Raw genomic sequence first — 16524 nt, 5'->3', positions numbered from 1 at the left:
AGACCACTTGGTTCCCCCTCCTTGCTGGGTCTTGCTTGGGCAAGCAGAGAGGGTGGGCGGGGCCTGTGACTGCAGGCGGAGCTGGAGAAGATGGGCGGAGTGGGCGGGGACTGTGTCCGTGAGTGCAAGGCAGAGAGGATGGGCTAAGCGGGCGGGGGCTGTGCCCCTGAGTGCGGGATCAGATGATGGGTAAAGAGGATGGGCGGAGCCTGTGTAGTGTGCCCGTGAGTGCACTCGGGGAGGATGGGCGGAGCGGCCAGAGAGGATGGGCGGAGGGGACTCCCGTGAATGACTGTATTGTACACCGTGAGTACTATGTCCCGGGCGGCGGTGGGCCCCCCTACAGTGGTGGAACCCGAGGGCCCAGTCGCAAATGCGACTGGTGTGACCCTGGTAATTCCGCCACTGGTGCTGGCTTCACCATCTTGGCTACGGTAAATCAGCAGTGAAGCCTTTCAGCTTCACAGCCAGTCACCTACTGCACATGCACTTTGTGAATGACCTGGTGGCAGGAGAAGGAGGAAGGGGCGGAACGTCCGACTGAGATTCTCGCAAGTGGGAGCAGTAATCATTCAAATCAAGTTACCCACTGTTCTGTCCACCAGATGTTTTATATTGGTTATTTCTACCTGTGTTGTTAAATTTACATGCAAAATGTGTAATTTACTTAAGACAATCATATGTGGTGTGCAGGCTCCATCTAACGTTAAAAAATACCTTTTTGGTATTGCTGCAGTTCTGTTGTTAACTGTTTATTGTATGTGTAAATAAGGAAGTTGTCAGCAAGCAGGGAATTCTGGGTAGAATCTTAACAGGAAGTGAACCAGTCACCATTCTTTTCAACACATTGCGTGAAGCAACACATGTATTTCTCTATCTATCGCCATCACCCCTTAGAGAACTTAAAAAGTAAGTTTTTATTATCTCATCTTGTACTGTATATCGTTGTTTATGCTGTATTGTATGCAATATTATACTTATTGAGGTCTATTTCTGTTATTTTGTAGTTTCACCTGGCTTGTTCCAATAAAACTGAGATCAAAGAAATATGGTATCTACAGTTATTGGGATAAGAAGGTTTGGCTAGCTGTCCCAGAGACAGAACACCCACTCCCCCCTCCTTTCCCGAAAGGTGGCAAATGTGGCATCAGAGGGGGGGGGAGTCAGGCAAACAAGCGGAGCTTCACCTTTTGGGTGGAGTCATACTTCAACTTAATCTTTTCTGTCCATTGAACAGGTGTAGTACTGCTTGCAGTTCCAGCTGAGAGAAATCCATCTTCAGGTCCTCCACTTGGATGCATTTCTGGAAAGTGGATACTGACATCAAGGATCTACATAAACACCCTGGAATGCCAGAGGTTGTGTGGAAGGAGCACAACAACCTGACCATCCATGTCCTCTATGAAGCTGGTTGGGGTGCATAGTCATTTCTCTCTTCATCAAGAGTCTGCGACAGATATTGGAGTCCCCATACTTTCTAAACCTGTGGGTTCCCTGTGTTCTCAATTCTGCTTTAATAAATACAATGTAATTGTACTGATCAGTGAGGCGTGGTCACATCTTAATTATTTATTGTGGGCTGGAACATTGGTTAATCAGATTTCTGAACATTGTCGTAATGACAAAATTAATATTTACTGAGCTAAACTTTACCAAAGTAACACTGGCCATATGGTGTGGAATATGGTCAGATTGCTCACTAGATTTAAACGTCATCCAATCAGATTGCACAGTGTATGGGGAAAGAATTGCTCAGAAAGATGATTAGATTTAAACATTATTCAATCAGATTGCACAGTGTATGGGGAAATGAATTGCTCAGAAAGATGATTAGATGTAAACTTTATACAATCAGATTGCACAGTGTATGGGGAAATGAATTGCTCAAAAAGATGATTGGATTTAAATGTCATTCAATCAGATTGCACAGTGTATGGGGAAATGAATTGCTCAAAAAGATGATTGGATTTAAATGTCATTCAATCAGCTTGCACAGTGTATGGGGAAATGATTTGCTCTAATACATGATTAGATTTAAACGTCATCCAATCAGATTGCACAGTGTATGGGGAAATGAACTGTCCAGAATGCACAATACACAGACATGTATTGAGAAGATGTTTTCATGGAAGTTTCGGCTCCACCAATGGTTATAGACTATCAGCATAAAATGCACAATTACAGGTCCAGGGAAGATCAACAGTTGTTGATAGTAGGAAGATAATGGAATAAAAGTGAAAGCAATATTCTCCATATGATAAGGAAAAGCTCATTAACATGATTAGCATTACAATGAGCACGTGCCCGATGTCTGTTCTATATATAAGAATGTGTCTGTGCCCGTACGCACAATGATTCCACAAATCCGGCGCAAGTCGACAGCTGTTTTCTAGTTGTTTAAGCATGCACCATGTCGCAATAATTGTTCCTGCACGTGCAAATGCACCAACATTTTCGTAAATCAGCCCCAGTGTGTCAACATGTGCTATCTGCCATCACGGGATATCAATGTATGCGTTTTGTGGGTGCAACCCCTTCCTCGCAACTGAAGTACGTGAGAGGAAGGGGTTGCACCCCCAAAACACGTCCATTGATCCCCCATGATGGAAGATAGCACATGACATTAGGCATCGGGAGGGAAATACCCATTTTGACTCCCAGATTGTGTGCATCTTCAAAATTTGGCTTTTACAGGGGTGACATCACCTTATCTGATGAAGGCAAGTTCAACACATTTTGGACATACTTTAATGTTTGATATTGCCTTCAGTTTTTCGATGTTGAACTTTGTAAGTTTCAGAGTTGTGTATGTTATGTTTATACCCAAAAAAAAAAAAAATTATATATATATTGAGAAAAAAAACATGTTTTATTTTACACACAAATTTCAGACACTATCGGTCAGTAGAAGGGTACAAAAGAGTTTCTAATGCCCTGTACACATGACCGGTTTTTCCGTCGGAAAAAACTCTGAAGGTTTTTCCGACGAGAATTCCGCTCAAGCTGTCTTGCACACGGTCACACCAAATTGCGACCGTCAATAACGCCGTGACGTACAACACGTACGACGGCACTAAAAAAAGGAAGTTCAATCGTCACTGCGCTTCTTCTGCTAATCTCGTGTTAGTAGACGTTTGGTGAGAGACGATTCGCGCTTTTCAGATCATTTTACTGCTGTTCAGTTTGTGCTTGTGGGGTTTGTATCTGTTGTTCAGTGCGTGTAGTCAGTTTGTATCTGTTTTTCAATGCGTTCTTGTCCGCTTGTGTCTGATTTTCAGCTCGCTCTTCACAGGCCTTGCTGTTCTTCAGTGCGTTCTGTTAGTTCGTTCTGAGCAGCCAACCGTTTTGAAGCCATGTTGCGGGTACGTACTTGTCGTAGAGTTCGTGCTGTGCGTGGGCTTGGGTTCTTACTTGGACCCAAGCCGAGTCCATGAACAGGGTGGGGAGGAGTTCATACCCCATTTTTCAACGTCTGTTGGCTTTGCTGTCCCCTTATATTATGAAGCAGGACACCTGCATGCGGCAAGCCATCACTCCGGAGCTTGCCGCATGCAGGTTCGAGTCGAATGCATGTTTGACTCGAACATCGTGTGTTCTGTCGTCCGCCGAATTACAATGGGCCATTCACGCCAAATTCGAGTGGCGCGTCATGGCCCATAATTCACTGCGGCATCGCAGTGCATTGCTGGCTGATGACTGGCCAAGCATGCACTATGACCCGTATGCTTGGCTAATCACATTGCCGTGTGTACAGAGAGCCATAATTGGCCAAAGCCAAGGAGGCTTTGGCCAATTATGGCTCAGGGGATTTAGTACACGCCCCACACTATATAAGGCCGCCTGTGTAGTGTGTTGCGGTGGAGAGAGAGATAGACAGAGAGACAGTGTCATTTGATTTAAGTTAGAGTAGGCAGGTCGAGTCAGTTAGCTGCACTTGCAGTGTATTGTGTATATATATACATGCATCCCAGGTGTTTTGTGTGTGTGTGTGTATGTGTGTAATATATATATATATATATATATATATATATATACACATACACTGTATTCAGTTTAGCTAGATCCGTTCCTGTTATTCTCTTCCTAATATACTGACAGGCAGGTGTTTTTACAGTCTTTCCAGTTAGTGTACTGTGTACCCTGCAGAGTTGCACCTACAGTATAGCTACCTGAAGACAGGTGCTTGTGTGCTTCTTCTGATACTATTAATAGCACAGGCAGGCTCTTGACGTATTTCCAGTTAGTGTACTGTTGCACCTACAGTATAGCTACCTGAAGACAAGTGCAGGTGTTCTCATACTAATAATACTACAGGCAGGCAGTTGATTCTGCTAGGTGCAGTATAATCGGTGTGTATATATATATACATCCCAGTTTTGTGCAGCTACATCTCCCTGCAGGCCAATAGTATGTCTGGAAGGCCAACAAGGAGAGGCAGACAGTCAAGAGCCAATAAAAGAGGGCAAGCAGGCTCTGTGTCTAGAGGTAACAGTGCTGGTCGTGGACACTGTGCATCCTCATCAGCACGTGGCCGCGGAACACGCTAGTTCTTTTTTTCGGCAGCTGGACGTGTTGAGCCGCAACATGCGGAAGACTTGGTAGAGTGGATGACCAAGCCGTCCTCATCCTCTCTCACCCAGGCTCAGGGTACTTTGTCTGGCAAAGCAGCTGCCAACGCGGCCTCTTCCCTCGGCTCAATGGCATCAGTCACTCCTTCCCTAGCCCCACCATGCCTTCCTGAGGAGCCCCCCGAACTGTTTGACCACAGTGTTGGGTACATGCTCCAGGAGGATGCCCAGCGTTTTGAAGGCTCCGATGATGGTACTCAGCTACAGGAAGGCAGTAACGTGAGCCCAGAGGGGGTGCCCAAGAAGGACAGCAATCTGGCAGTCATGTTCCCCCTGCTGCAGCATACTGCCAGGTTTGCTCCAGTGATGAGGAGGGAGGGGATGATGAGGTCACTGACTCCACATGGGTGCCTGATAGGAGGGAGGAGGAGGAGGAGGCACATCACCAACGTGGCAGGATGCGCTCCAGGGGCCAGCTTAAGAGCAGCACACTGACTGCATCACAACGCAGAGCTCCGCATGTGCAGGGTGCTGCTGTTGCTCCACATGCCCAGCGGTTGAATGCTAGCTTGGCAAAATTGCTAGCACTTCAACTGCTACCTTTTAAGTTGGTAGACTCTGCCCCCTTCCGTGAGTTTGTGGAATGTGCGGTTCCTCAGTGGCAGGTTCCCAAACGCCACTTTTTTTCACGGAAGGGGATTCCAGCTCTCTACCTGCATGTGGAAGGCAATGTCTTGGCCTCGCTGGACAGGGCGATCAGTGGTAAGGTGCATATTACTGCTGACTCATGGTCCAGCAGGCATGGACAGGGACATTACCTAAGTTTCAGGGAGCATTGGGTGACTCTTCTGGCAGCTGGGAAGGATGCAGGACAAGGTGCATTAGTGTTGGAGGTTGTTCCGCCACCACGCCTCCAAAATGCTACTACTGGTGATTCTGACACACCTCTCTCCTCCACCCCCTCCTCTTCTTCTTCCTCCATGGCCTCTTCCTGTGCTTTGTCCTCGGAACCAGCAGTGCTCCGTAGGCGTTCAAGGGGCTACGCAAGTACGCAGGCCAAAAGATGCCATGCGGTGCTTGAGCTGGTGTGCTTGGGAGACAGGAGCCACACTGGGGCAGAGATTCTGTCAGCTCTGCAGGGGCAGGTTCAGAGGTGGTTGACGCCACGCCAGCTTAAGACAGGAATAGTGGTTTGCGACAATGGCACCAACCTCCTCTCCGCCCTCCGACAGGGACAACTGACCCATGTGCCCTGTTTGGCTCACGTCCTTAACTTGGTGGTGCAGCGGTTCTTGGGCAGGTACCCAGGCTTACAGGATGTCCTGAGGCAGGCCAGGAAAGTCTGTGTGCATTTACGCCAGTCGTATAATGCCAGTGCTTGGCTAGCTGACGTCCAAAAGGAATTTAACCTGCCCAAGAACCGCCTAATCTTTGACATGCCCACCAGGTGGAACTCAACGTTAGCCATGCTGCAGCGGCTGCACACGCAGCAGAGGGCTATCAATGAGTACCTGTGCAACTATGGCACCAGGACAGGGTCAGGGGAGCTTGTTTTTTTTCCCCACGCCAGTGGGCCATGATCAGGGATGCATGCACTGTCCTGTCACCATTTGAGGAGGCCACGATGATGGTGAGCAGTGACTGTGCATGCATCAGTAACACTGTCCCCCTTGTCCACCTGTTGGAGCACACGCTGCATGGAATAATGGACAGGGCACTTGAGGCAGAACAGAGGCAGGAAGAGGAGGACTTCCTTAGCTCTCAAGGCCCCCTTTATCCAGACAGTGTTCCTGCGTGCCCGCCGATCACACGGGAAGAGGACGAGGAGGAGGATTGTGTCAGCATGGAAGTGGAGCCTGGCACTCAGAATCAGCAGCAGTCTTTAAGGGATCATTTACAGTCCCAAGAAACCCATGGACTTGTACGTGGCTGGGAGGGAGGTGGCTGCAGATCATGTCGTCCTTAGTGACCCAGAGGACTCCGGACCGAATGCCTCAGCAAACCTACGCTGCCTGGCCTCCCTGATCCTGCAAAGCCTGCGGAGGGATCCTTGTATTCGTAGTATCAAGGAGAGGGATCGTTACTGGCTGGCAACTCTCCTTGATCCACGTTACAAGGGTAAGGTTGCGGACCTTATCTTGCCGTCGCAGAGGGAGCAGAGAATGAAACATCTTTGGGAGGCCTTGCAGAAAAGTCTGTGCAACGCGTTCCCAGAGACTGGAGGGTTACAAACTCCTGTTCCTGGACAACGTGTTGCTGAGGCTTTGGTCAGTGAAAGAAGGAGTGGTGGAGAAGGTGGCCGCCTGACCGATGTATTCAGACAATTTTTTAATCCACAGCCCCAAGGTATGATCGGTTCCAGCAACCATCGCCAGCGTCTGTTTTACATGGTGCAGGAATACCAAGGGGCAAGATCTGACTTGGACACCTTTACCCCCGAAAATCCTCTGGGTTACTGGGTCTTGAGGATGGATCACTGGCCAGAGCTTGCACAGTATGCAATTGAGTTACTGGCCTGTCCTGCATCCAGCGTTCTTTCGGAACGCACATTCAGTGCTGCTGGAGGCTTTGTAACCGATCACAGGGTGCGCCTGTCCACCGACTCAGTCGATCGGCTGACCTTCATAAAAATTAATCAGTCTTGGATCACCACCAGATACCAAGCACCTGATGCTGATATAACCGAATAATTTTTTTTGAAATGTCAGATTCCTTCAAGACTCCCTATGCTAAAGCTGAGTGACTATACTGTTATGCTGAGTGACTATCCTCTTCCTCCTCAATGCTCATGCTGATAGCTTGTAAGAATATTTTTGGTTCTGGGCACCGCCACTAGTGGCTAAGGCCCAATTTTTCTGCCCCTGCTTAACAGGGGTGTGTATTTACAATTTTTGATGCAATACTTTGCAGCAGGGCTTGTTCCTGCACTCCAACTAGAGTATCTGTGAGGATTTGCAGTGTTGTGGCACCAGTGCCTAAGGCCCATTTTTTCTTAACAACAAACCTACAGTCCCACTCTTATTTGCACCGCCTGTATACTGCTGTTCAGAGGGCTTGGGGCCCCACGCCTTTCCTTTTTTTAATTTGGATGCAGGGTTCCCCTTAATTTCGGCCTGGTAATGGACGGGGGGGGGGGACCATGCCGTTTGTCTCACCGATTTTCATCCATATTGCCGAGACCCAACATTACATTAAAGCCGGAAGCAGTTTTAAATGACTTTTATTCCTTTAAAAATGTCATTTTGTGCAGAGACTGTTCTAAGCACGGGAAACGCGCACCACTTTACAGGCATACTATAGACACCCCCCAGGTACGATATTTAAAGGAATATTTCACTTTAAGCATCATTAAAATCGCTGCTTCCGAAAAAACAGCCGTTTTAAAACTTTTTTTTGCATTGATACATGTCTCCTGGGGCAGGACCCGGGTCCCCAAATCCTTTTTAGGACAATACCATGCAAATTAGCCTTTAAAATTAGCACTTTTGATTTAGAACGTTTGAGTCCCATAGACTTCAATGGGGTTCTAAAGTTCGTGCAAAGTTTTGGTCCGTTCGCAAGTTCTGGTGCGAACAGAACTGGTGGGTGTTTGGCTCATCCCTACTGACCGATACCTTTTAACAATGAGATCCCTCTGATGCTTTGGAAGCTCTCTGCGGACCATGGCTTTTGCTGTAGGATGCGAATAAGAAAATGTCAGGAAAGACCTACTAGAACAGCTGAACTTTATTTGGCGTTAATCAGAGGCACTTTAAATGGTGGTAGGTGTGTACTGATACCTATTTAACATCAGTTTGAATGTGATTGCTTAATTCTGAACAAAGCTACATCCCCAGTTATAAAATCAAAACATCAAATAGTGCAGCGCTAAGACCAAATCAAACAATGAAATCCACCACAGTGTCAAATCAATAAGTCCATAAGAGTAGTCCATAAATCATCCTCAAGTGCGAGCAGACATCACATTTGCAGAGAAGTGATTCAGGAAGCCCACCACCAAGGTATAAGATGGCCTCTCACCTGATGGGATGGACCCTTAAATTACAGAGGGTCACAAAGCGCCTTTTTGTATAACCAAGTGGGGTGCAGCATACATAGGCATCCGTCAGGGCTCCGGTATAAGACACTCCAGTATGAGCGTAATAAAAGTAAAATGGCAGAAAGATAGTGCTCTCTGTATATACAGTTTTATTGTTAAATACTAAAAATGTGACACTCACATGTAAAGCACTCGATTAGTGCGGGTAAAAACAAACAGGAGCGGTGAGAATCTCCGTACAGCAGTGTGGATGCGCAGTGGCCACGGGTGATGTCACGGCGTATCCTCGTTCTGGAAACGCGTCCAGAACGAGGATACGCCGTGACGTCACCCGCGGCCACTGCGCATGTGTGTGTATGTGTATATATATATATATATATATATATATATATATATAGCATTTTATAGTTGGCCCCCCTCCTTTTGTCCCTGTGCCCCCCTGTATATGAAAGCTGGGGACGCCACTGTCTCTCACTGCCCCCCTGCATTTCTGCATCTAAAAGAAGACTACCATTACTGTGCATATGACATCATCTCTCACTGCCCGCCCTCACTCTGGAACAACAGGGACACTGTCACTGGCAAGTGACAATCTGCATCTGGTGGCAGGCGACGGTGGCAAGTGACACACTCAGGGCTCCCACTGATTCTGCATTATGGTGAGCTAAACTATTTAATTTTATATTACAATGTAATAATAGAAATAATGCGCTTCAATCATCCTGACACCATATTAACCATGGTGCCATGATGATTGAAGGGCCAACACCAACCATTGCCCGACAAATTGCCTGCACAAATTTTGGCAGTGCCCCTTCTGAGATTAGACTCTGGATCCGCCCCTGGCAAACGTTAGTATTTTTACTGGCAGCCAGTAAAAAATGGGCACTTGTCTCCTGCTAATAAATGGCGGTGACAGGAAATGGTTGCCAGTTAAAAATATGGATGTGACGCTCAGCTCAGAACTGCGCATGCTCAGTTCTAATTCAGATCCAGTCGAGACCATCTGAATGGCTGCTACAGTGTGCCAGGCGGAGCGTGTCATGTGATGTCATGGTGCAAGGGAAAGGATCGGGGGGGAGCCTCATGCGCATGTCTGCGGGACAGGAGCAGGGCAAGCCGGGAGTGGGAATGTCAGTGCCGTTTGGACAGGATTGGAGTGAATGGACCTCCTGGCGTGGAGAGAGACAGAGAGACTGTCACTGTGGCTCCGGAGGGGACGTGTCGTGTCGGTGAGGTGTCATCTTCATCTGTGCTGCTGCACACTGCTGTCAGTGTCACTGTGAGAGTCAATTTTATGTGTGTGCCACCTAGGGTTGCCACCTTTTCTTCAAGTCAAACCCGAACACTTTAGCAGCGCACAGCATTTTTTTTAATAGTATAAACTATACATATACTTTGTGATTAAATAACATTTCTAATCATATGAAGTTAATCACAAGTCCCCCTTTACATCAGAGTACACAGAGTCCCCCTTTACATCTGAATCCATGTATCTGAGGCTGCTGGGCTTCAAATTTCCGGCCCCCACTTTCCTTTTCTGAGGCACAGCGCCAGGGATTGGAGTGTGGGCAGACACAGAGGGGTAGGGGCGGGAGGAAGAGGTGCAGATGGATCCATCTCTCCTCTTCTCTCTTCTGTATGTGGGGGGGTGTTAGTGCTGGGCAGTGTGAGAGAGAGTGTAACAGACACTTCCGGCTTAGACAACTGCAGCCGGCAACCCTGCTGGGAAGTCATAGTCCAGTGTGAATAGTGTAAGTCTGAAACCTGGATGCATGATTCCGAAACCCGAACTGTCCGGGTGAATCCCGGACAGGTGGCAACCCTAGTGCAGCCCAATGTAATTTCTTTCCCCCCTGCGTCCTGTCCCTGGGCTACTTACTTACTATATCGAAAATAAAACTAGAAATATGTTTTTTGCCTTAATCTTACCTTCAATCACATTGCTAATTGCATATTGTACTAGTTTGTAGCTTTAAATACTGAATTTTGCACTGTACTTTTGGAAATGCCAGTAAAAACTTGGCTGTGCTAGAAAATTTTGGGTGTCTTGTCAGTAAATTTCAATTTGGTAGGTTGCAGTGGCGGCCGTCATGCAGGGCGCAGGGGCGCCGCCCCCCTAATCCATGCACCCGGCCCCTTAAGCTACATGCTTAGTAAATGAGTAGAAGCTCTGCTGACTTCCATCATCCAATCATGTGCAAGTAAAAATGCTGTTTTTTTTTCCTTGCATGTGATTGGGTATTCTTTGCAAAGTGAAGCTTTACATCATTTACTAAACTCTGGAGCAACTGCAAAGTGCACAGTCTATTTGCCTTTAGTAAATCAACCCAATTGTGTGCAATCCTTGAAAGAAGGACCAGCTACTTTTGTGTACGGCGATATGAAACTTTACATGTTTCCAGCGTGTTAAGGTAGAACAGGAAATATGTGGTCTGTTTATAAAGAACAGAATATTTCATTCTGATTAATAGGTAGGTGGAGCTTTTACAGTAACACGAAAGTAATCTGCCTTTCTTTCACCTCGTGTTTTTTTCCGAAGCAAAGATAGCTGAAAGACACAAGCAACAAAAACTGAGCAGAGAATATCACAGTTCTGCATATTATCCACAATCTCAAGGTACGATTTTCTTATCTATACATAATATGTTGCATGCTTGTGTACAGTATAAATGTTTGTTGTTTTAGTATATATTTATATCAATGTTGGATGTGGTCGTATAATTTAACAGCTTCAGCCCCGGAAGATTTTACCCCCTTCCTGACCAGAGCACTTTTTGCGATTCGGCACTGCGTCGCTTTAACTGACAATTGCGCGGTCGCGCAGCGTTGCACCCAAACAAAACTAACGATCTTTTTTCCCCACAAATAGAGCTTTCTTTTGGAGGTATTTTATCACCTCTGCGGTTTTTATTTTTTGCGCTATAAACAAAAAAAGAGCAACAATTTTGAAAAAAAAACAATATTTTTTTAATTTTTGCTATAATAAATATCTCCCCAAAATTATATAAAAAAACATTTTTCTTCCCTCAGTTTAGGCTGATATGTATTCTTCTACATATTTTTGGTAAAAAAAATTGCAATAAGCGTATATTGATTGGTTTGCGCAAAAGTTATAGTGTCTACAAAATAGGGGATAGTTTTATGTTTTTTTTTTTTATTATTATTTTTTTTACTAGTGATGGCGGCAATCTGCGATTTTTTTTTTTTTTTTTTTTATCGGGACTGCGACATTATGGCGGACACATCGGACACCTTTGACACATTTTTGGGACCATTGGCATTTATACAGCGATCAGTGCTATAAAAATGCACTGACTACTGTAAAAATGTCACTGCCAGGGAAGGGGTTAACCACTAGGGGGCGATCAAGGGGTTAATTGTGTTTCCTCTCTGTGTTCTAACTGAACGGGGGAGGGGACTGTGTAGGCGAGATGACAGATCGCTGTTCATACTTTGTATGAACAGACGATCAGTCTCTTCTCCCCTCAGGGAACCAGAAACTCTGTGTGTCACCAGCGATCGCGGGAGCCCGGGCGGTGATCGCGAGCGCTGGGCACTCGCATCGGCTCCAAGGCGAGCCTGTGCACCCCCCTAGTGGTCACAGGGCGAAGCGACGTAACATAACATCGTTTCGCCCAGCCGTGCCATTCTGCCACAGTAAAACTGAGGCGGCTGGTCTGCAAGTGGTTAAAGGCTAAGACCCCTTTCACAGGGTGCGATCCGATCAGGTTCACCTGTCAGTTTTTCAGGCGGACCTGATCATGGGTGGCACTGGTTGGCACTAATGGGCACTGAAAGGCGACACTGCTGGGCACTGATAGGGTGGCACTGATAGATGGCACTGATAGGCGGCATTGCTGGGCACTGATGGGCACTGATACGTGGCACTGATGGGCACTGATAGGCGGCACTGATGGGCACTGATACGCGGCACTGATATGAGGCACTGATAGGCATCCCTGGTGGCACTGGCAGTGGTAGGCATTGAAGTGGGCACTGATTGGCAGCTGCCTGGGGACATATTGGTATTTCCCTGGGGGTCTAGGGGGCATACCTGGTGGTCCTGGGCGGCTTCCCTGGTGGTCCTGGGTGGGATCCGAGGGGGGGCTGTGCTGATAAACAATCAGCACAGACCCCCCCTGTCAGGAGAGCAGCCGATCGGCTCTCCTCTACTCACTTCTGTCAGACGCGAGTGAGGAAAAGCCAATCACCGGCTTTTCCTATTTACATCGTGATTGGACACGGTTGATCACGTGGTAAAGAGTCTCCGTCAGAGACTCTTTACCTAGATCGGTGTTGCAGGGTGTGAGACTGACACCCCGCAACAACGATCGCCTCGATGCGCGCCCCCGGGGGTTCAATATCCTGATCACGTCATATGACGTCCGGTCAGGATATTGAAACCACTTTGCCACCGTCATTTTGCTATATGGCGGGCGGCAAGTGGTTAACCACTTGCCTACTGGGCACTTTTACCCCCTCCTGCCCTGGCCAATTTTCAGCTGTCACACTTTGAATGACAAATGCTCGCTCATGCTACACTGTACCCAAATGAAATTTGCATTTTTTTTTTCACACAAATGCAGCTTTCTTTTGGTGGTATTTAATCACCACTGAGTTTTTTTATTTTTTGCTAAACAAAAAAGGACAGAAAATGTTTTAAAAAAAAAAGAAACAGTTTTCATAGTTTTTTGCAAACAGGTAATTTTTCTCCTTCACTGATGGGCTGCACTGATAGGTGGCACTGGTGGGCACTGATGAGGAGTCACTGATGAAGCTAAACTGATAGGTGGCACTGATTGGCGGTGGCACTAATGGGCTCTCATAAGCAGAACTGAAGGGCACTGAGGGGTGACACTGATAGGTGGCACTGATAGGTGGCACAGATGGGTACTGGTAGGAGGCACTGATAAAGCTGAACTGATAGGTGGCACTGGTGGGCACTGATTAGCGACACTGGTGGGAAATATTGGGACCGATGTCCCTTTTTACAAAAGCCGGTTATCAGCTTTCTTCATCTCTCGTCATGCTGTCAACGGGAGGAGAGAAAAGCCAATAACCGGCTTTTGTTTACATCCTGTGATCAGCTGTCATTGGTTGACAGCTAATCACATAGTAAAGGGCTGCTGTGATTTGCCCTTTACCCCAATCTGTGATCAGCCGAGTCTGAAGGCAGCGTGAGCAAGGGAGGACGTCCATTGACGCCCTCCCGACATTGTAAGCCCGCGCTGTATCTGTCTTTTGGCTATAGCGCTGGCAGGAACTGGTTACCTTGACTTACTTTTGTCTGATGATGACTCTTACAGGTAAGTACCACAGGGGGAAGGACTCTTAACCCTCATTCACATTGGAGCATCATTGGAGCGTCTTGTCACAACTTGCACCCTATTGTCGGCAATAGCACTGTTCAAATCGGTGCGACGCCTACTTTGCGGTGCCGCATCAATTTCAAAAAGTAGTTCCTGCGCTACTTTTGGTGATTTTGGGTGCGACTTGCATAGACATCTGTGCATGAAGCTGCACAGATGTCTTCCAAGTCACAACTGAAGTTGCACTGACATACGGCTTTGAAAGTGCGATTTCAGGTGAAGTTGCACAATTTCAAAGCCGAATTCAATGTGAATGAGGGCTTAAAGTATATCTAAAGCCAACACATTTTTGTTTTAGTTTTGGAAAGAGTAGATAGGGATTAGAACACGTGTCAAATTTTTATTGTGGTTTGTGCCCCCGTAAAGAGAGTTCACCCTCTCTATTTGTCTGGTTTACTGTTATCACCAAAAGTGAAAGTGAAAAATTCTAAAATATTGTGTTGTTCCCAGAACAGTAATACAGGGGAAATCTTCCAATGTGGACACTAGTTCTGGTGACAGCCATGGATTCCCTTACTTTGGAGGGTCTTCCTCTCACTTCCCTATATTCACTATGGGGCAGGAAGTGTAAGGAAACCACCCCAATGGAATGCAGATAACGAAAAAAAAAAAAAAAAATTTGACAGGGGGGGTTAAGCCACCCTTACTCTATCCAATGTGAAAAGAAAAATCTGTCTTTAGTTCTACTTTTAGGTCTCAGAGTTACAGCCTTTTAATCTCTCTGAGTTTGCTGGTAACTCGGGATGAGCTTGGGTTTGGCACTGGGGTTGTTTGGAACCCCTGTTCCACTGAACCTGGAAGGTAATTGTCACTGTCAGGCCAATGAGCTGGCCATGTTAAGTCAATGATGTCACCAGCATCCCTGCCCTGTTGTGTACATGAAGCCTGCGGGAGGGGGAATTCCCCACTCGCAGCTCATTGGCCTGGCACTGACAATTGTCTTCTGGGTTCACCCACACTCATCCCTGCTGGTAACACGTTGGCTTCCAGCAAAGCTCCAGAGATGTTATATTCTTCAAAAATTTAGGGTTTTGTTATGTGATACTGTTATGTGCTTATATGTAGAGTACTGCAGCAGAACGGTGTAAATGATCAACACTAGGGATGAGGTTCAGGTTTGCAGCTACCATGGGCTGAAGCCAATCCAGTGGGTTTGAGATTCACTTTTCTGGCTCATTTTTGTGCATAGGCCATCCAGTACAACCATAATGCACTGCATGACTCTTAAACTATGACCAGAAGGTTTAAAAGGGCCAATATAGGGGGCAATTGGATAAGCCACCACCCTTACTATAAGAAGGAGGTGCACAGAGCAACCATAGTGTCAGAATAACTGAACCTGCTTTAGGGAAAGCATAGGAAAAGCTGACAAACTTCATAGAGAAAGAGATTTGGGTAAAGGTTGGAAACTGTACTCTGATTGCTAGTTACCAGTCAACCAGGAAGAGTGACCGTGATATGCCAGCGCCAAGCTGGCTCGCTCATCGGGAAAGGAAAAATGTGTTTTTTCCTTTCCCAATGAGCGACAAGCAATACTGACATGTGTTTGGTATGAATCATGAGGGGGAACTCCACGCCAAATTGTAAATAAAAAACCGGCATGGGTTCCCCTCCGGGAGCATACCGACTTAGTTCTTCCGACTTCGGGGGTCTCTTCCAACTTCTCCGCTCTCTCCGGCCTCTTCTCCCGCTCTCCGGTTCTTCTCCCGCTCTCAGGTTCTTCTGCCGGGCTCCTCCGCTATCTTCTGCTCTTTTGCCGCTCTCTTGCTAGTGGTGGCCCGGTCATCTCCGTCGTCTTGTTCCCTCTCTCCCTCTGACATCACCCGGTGACCACGCCCCATGCCTATATAAGTCTTTGCGCACCGCGTACACGGCATTACAGCGGGAGAGAGCGTCGTGTCAACATCGGAAGAAGAGAGGAGGGAACAAGATGATGGAGAAGACCGGGCCAACGCTAGCAAGCGAGCGGCAAAAGAACAGAAGATAGTGGAGGAGCCCGGCAGAAGAACCGGAGAGCGGGAGAAGAGGCCGGAGAGAGCGGAGAAGTTGGAAGAGACCCCCGGAGCTGCCTAATTACTTTAAAAATCTGTGTAGTGTGTTTTTTTTTTTATTGACACTTCTTCCCCCTGGTGAATGGGTAGGGGTACGATGTACCCCATACTCATTCACATAGGGTGGGGGCCCGGGATCTGGGGGCCCCCTTATTAAAGGGGTCTCCCGGATTCCGATAAGCCCCCCTGCCCGCAGACCCCGACAACCACCGGCCAGGGTTGTCATGAAGAGGTCCTTGTCCTCATCAACATGGGGACAAGGTGCTTTGGGGTGGGGGGGCCGCAGGTCGCCCCCCCTTCCCCAAAGCACCCACCCCCCCATGTTGAGGGCATGTGGCCTGGTACGGTTCAGGAGGGGGGAGCGCTCGCTCGTCCCCACCCCCTTTCCTGACCGTCCGGGCTGCGTGCTCGGATAAGGGTCTGGTATGGATTTGGGGGGGACCCCCAGGCCGTTTTTTCGGCGTAGGGGGTTCCCCTTAACATCCATACCAGAA

General features: G+C 47.4%; 1 protein-coding gene across 2 annotated transcripts in view; it reads left to right on the top strand.

The window, feature by feature from the left end:
• The first annotated feature begins 791 nt into the window (after positions 1 to 791).
• Positions 792 to 16524, top strand: part of LOC141147097 (protein mono-ADP-ribosyltransferase PARP15-like) — a 95255-nt gene continuing 79522 nt past the window's right edge. The window contains exons 1-2 of one of the 2 annotated variants that reach the window (XM_073634197.1): positions 792 to 909; positions 11150 to 11227. The gene's annotated coding sequence lies outside the window, so the exon portion shown is untranslated. Of the gene's footprint in view, positions 910 to 11082; positions 11228 to 16524 lie in introns of those variants that run through there. The other variant, XM_073634196.1, reaches the window with a different exon arrangement.

The sequence above is a fragment of the Aquarana catesbeiana genome, linkage group LG06 (genome assembly GCF_042186555.1).
Source record: "Aquarana catesbeiana isolate 2022-GZ linkage group LG06, ASM4218655v1, whole genome shotgun sequence".
In the NCBI taxonomy this organism is placed as follows: Eukaryota; Metazoa; Chordata; class Amphibia; order Anura; family Ranidae; genus Aquarana; species Aquarana catesbeiana.
This window is presented reverse-complemented; position numbering and strand designations above follow the sequence as displayed.